The sequence below is a fragment of the Gossypium raimondii genome, chromosome 6 (genome assembly GCF_025698545.1).
Source record: "Gossypium raimondii isolate GPD5lz chromosome 6, ASM2569854v1, whole genome shotgun sequence".
Classification (NCBI taxonomy): domain Eukaryota; kingdom Viridiplantae; phylum Streptophyta; class Magnoliopsida; order Malvales; family Malvaceae; genus Gossypium; species Gossypium raimondii.
In genome coordinates, this window is record NC_068570.1 from 47706028 (window position 1) to 47710552 (window position 4525).

The 4525-nt window shown below is 36.1% G+C and overlaps 1 non-coding gene across 1 annotated transcript; it reads right to left on the minus strand.

Moving 5' to 3' along the window:
- Window positions 1–1637: 1637 nt before the first annotated feature.
- On the minus strand, window positions 1638–1744 carry LOC128042064 (small nucleolar RNA R71). The gene has a single exon (XR_008197272.1). It is a non-coding gene; the product is annotated as a small nucleolar RNA R71 (small nucleolar RNA).
- Window positions 1745–4525: the final 2781 nt, after the last annotated feature.

Sequence of the window (4525 nt, forward strand, 5' to 3'; positions counted from 1 at the left end):
CCATCAACAAAGGAGCAACACAAAGAAGCGAAGGAGCCTCATCAGTGAGAGTCTGTGGTAACAGCCACTCTGAATTGGGTTTAATCTTTCTTTTTTTAATTTAATTTAAAGATGCTTTCTATGAGTTCTATGTTCTTGTTTACAACAATGATAGCTTAAATTTTATTTAAGCTAGGATGATTATTTTGATTAAATAATATTTATGTGATTCATGCTTATAATGTTTGTGCCTCAATCGATCATGTTTTCAATTAAAATCAAGTTTGTATTTCATTCATACGTGATTGAAACGCACCTAAATTAGCTGAGCGATCCTAACCAAAGGATGGCTAATGGGCACATAATTGAAATGTGCATGCTCAATTTAAATCCTAACCCGATTAAATTGTAGGTTGCATAACAACCCTAACTAGGCTCTATTATCTGCACAGTTTTTAGATTTGTGTGATTAAATTGTTTCAAACCTAACACGTCCCTATTACCTCACATGAATGCTAAGAAACCCTTAGTAAATAAGGATCAGTAAAATGCATATTTACTAAGTAAAGGATTCTGAAAGGACCTAATTTGGTTTCCAAACTCATGAAAGATCGAGTTGCCATGGAATGTTTTTCCGAATATTATTAAGCATGATGATAATAAATTAAGTTTAATTAAAGTAATTGTACTAGTTTATTTATGTTATAATTGTTGCAAATTGTGTTAAATTTTGCTAAAATCTATTTCATTCATACAGTCTGCATATTAGGATAATTTACATTAGGGATCATTGCATCTAGTTTATACCACTTCTCAACTATATTTTGTTTTTATTTTTCAAATTGTTAATATAATTTTACAAGTTAAGTGACGTAGCACAAATACAATCCCTGTGGAGATGATAACTCGATACTTACTTATTACTTGATAACAACTGTGTATACTTGCACAAACCCGAGCGTTACAAGTTTTTGGTGCCATTGTCGGGGATTGTCAACTATTGCCATAGTCAATTTTTTCATGAAATTATTTATTTTCAATTTGATTTATTTCTAACATTTCTAACTTATTCTTTTAATTTTTTGTGATTTTCTGTTCAAGTGTTTATGAGCATAGATTGAATTATCAATTTATTCCCTATAGACCCTAAAATTGAGCGAACTTTCAGACAAAGAAGACGTGAACGAATAGCTCAAAGACAAGTCGAGATGGACCTTGGAAATCAGAATCAAGACCAAGGTAATAAAGCTGATTATGTATGAAATCCCATCCTCATTGCCGATGATAGGGATCGATGCATCAGACAATATGTTGTGCCACTTTTTAGCGAGTTAAACCCAGGAATTAAAAGGCCAGATATTAAGGCAACCTAGTTTGAATTGAAACCAGTGATGTTTCAAATGCTACAAACAGTGGGTCAATTTAGTGGTATGCCCACAGAAGATCCACATCTCCACCTTCGATTGTTTATGGAGGTGAGTGATTCATTCAAGATAGCCGGTGTGACTGAAGACGCACTGAGGTTAAAGTTGTTTCTGTACTCGTTGCGGGATCGAGCACGAGCATGACTCAATTCATTGCCACCAAGTTCCATATCTACATGGAAAGAATTAGCAGAGAGATTTTTGGTTAAGTATTCCCCACCTAGGAAAAACGCTAAGTTGAGGAACGAGATCACAACTTTCCAGCAATTGGATGACGAGTCTTTGTATAAGGCTTGGGAACAATTCAAGGAGTTACTTCGCAAGTGTCCTCATCATGGGATTCCTCAATGTATCCAATTGGAGACATTCTATAATGGTCTCAATGCAATATAAGATTGATGGTAGATGCTTCCGTGAATGGTGCAATTTTGTCTAAGTCTTATAATGAGGCTTATGAGATCATCGAGAGGATCACGAGTAATAACTATCAATGGCCAACAAATCGAACAGCTTTAGGAAGACATGTAGTCGGAGTTCATGAAGTTGACTCCCTCACTTCGTTATCAGCTCAGGTATCATCTATTTCCTCTATGTTAAAACAATTAACTGCTAATAGTACTAATAATTTTGCAACTCAGCCACCAAGTCCGTTTGAAGTAGTTTCTTGTGTGTACTATGGAGAAGGTCATTCTTTTGAGAATTGTCCATCAAATCCCGAGTCAGTGTATTATGTGGGGAACCAATATCAAAATAAGAGTGGACAAGGACCCTAGTCCAACTTCTACAATCCTTCATGGCGTAATCATCCTAACTTTTCTTAGAGCAAGCAAGGAAATGGACCGAACAATAACTTATTACAGCAAAGACCCAACCAATCTCAAGGGTTTAATCAGCAAGCTCTAAAACCACCTCAAGCTGAGGCATCAAACAATTTGGAGAACTTGTTAAAAGCGTACATGGCAAAGAATGACGCTTTGATCCAAAGCCCAGCAGCAAAATTGAAAAATTTAGAAAACCAAATGGGTCAATTAGCTACGGAGCTTCGTAATAGACTGCAAGGAACCTTGCCAAGCGATACTAAGAATCTAAGAAATTTGGGTAAAGAACATATCAAGGCAGTTGCATTGCGAAGTGGAAAGACTCTAGAACCCTGATTGATTGATGTCAATGATGAACATGTTGAAAAGGAGGAAAGTCAACCAGCTGTTGAAGTTCCTGCACCAAAGGAATCAGAATCTGCAAAGTCTGGCAAGGTAAACCCTGACCTAGTGAATTCAAATATTTTAACATCTTCTTTGGATGCAGATTTACCTACTCAAAAAAGTTGTTCGATTCAACTGAAAGTTCCATCACCTCTATTCCACAAAGATTGCAGCAACACAAGCAGAAACAAGAGGTGCAATTCAAGAAGTTTTTAGATGTTCTAAAGCAATTACACATTAATATTCCGTTGGTAGAGGCTTTAGAACAAATGCCAAATTATGTGAAGTTTATGAAGGATATACTGTCCAAGAAAAAACGACTGAGTGAGTATGAGACTGTTGCTTTGATAAAAGAGTGCAGTGCGTTCCTGAAAAACAAACTGCCACCGGAATTAAAAGACCCAGGAAGCTTTACTATACCCTGTAACATTGGTGAATCTTACTGTGGTAAAGCTTTGTGTGACTTAGCAGTGAGTATCAACTTAATGCCTAAGTCTATTTTCAAGATGTTAGGAATAGGTGAAGTAAGACCTACAACTGTGACACTTCAGCTAGCGGATCGATCTTTAGCATATCCCGAAGGAAAGATCAAGGATATTTTGGTAAGAGTTGATAAATTTATTTTTCCTAATGATTTCATTATTTTATATTTTGAAGCAGATAAGGAAGTACCAATTATCCTTGGGAGACCTTTCCTAGCCACGGGAAGAACGTTAATTGATGTGCAGAAAGGTGAACTCACCATACGAGTTCAAGACGACCAGGTAACCTTTAACATTCTTAAAGCAATGAAATTTCCTGATCCGACAGAGGAGTGTTCAGTTATGGAAGAGATAGAAACCTTGGTTTTTTTTTTTTGAAAGTAATTTTGAAAAAGATCCATTAGAGAAAGCTTTAGATCTTGACCCTTTGGAGGATGAAAAAGGTGAAGAAAACATGGCTTTGATGAAAGCCAATCTGAGAAACTATATTCAATCCACACAGTTTGAACCGTTAGAGTTGGAAGTTAAAAATTTGTGCAACCCAAGTTGTTAATTGAAGAACCACCTAAACTCAAACTAAAGGTACGTCCTTCCCATTTGAAATACGTGTATTTAGGTGATTGTTCTACTTTTCCTGTGATTATTTTAGCGGAACTGACAAAAGGTCAAGAGGAGTGATTAATTGCTGTTCTAAAGAAATTTAAGAAAGCAATTGGTTGGACCATAGCTGATATTCGAGGTATAAGCCCTTCTTTTTGCATGCATAAAATCATTTTAGAAAAAGGTGAAAGAGCTCGAATTGATGGGCAAAGAAGGCTCAATCCTATTATGAAAGAAGTTGTGAGAAAGGAAGTGATCAAATGGCTAGATGTAGGAATCATCTATCCTATTTGAGATAGTTCGTGGGTAAGTCCGGTGCAGTGTGTACCGAAGAAAGGTGGAATCACGATTGTTAAAAATGAGCGTAATGAGTTAATTCCAACAAGAACTGTTACCGATTGGAGAATCTGTATTGATTACAGAAAGTTGAACAAAGCCACTTAAAATGACCATTTTCCGTTGCTTTTTATGGATCAGATGTTAGATCGACTAGAAGGTAATGAAATTTATTGTTTTTTAGATGGCTATTCGGGATATAACCAAATAGTTGTAGCCCCAGAAGACCAACATAAAACAACCTTTACTTGTCCATACGATACGTTTGCTTTTATGCAAATGCCTTTTGGTTTATGCAATGCACCTGCAACTTTTCAAAGATTCATGATGGCAATATTTACTGATATGGTTGACAATTTCGTCGAGGTTTTCATGGATGATTTTTCTATTTTTGGTAACACTTATGATATATGTTTTAGTAATTTGGCTAAGGTACTATGTAACACCCCTTACCCGAAAGCATTGCCGGAGTCGAACTCGAGGCATTACTTTATTTAACTTA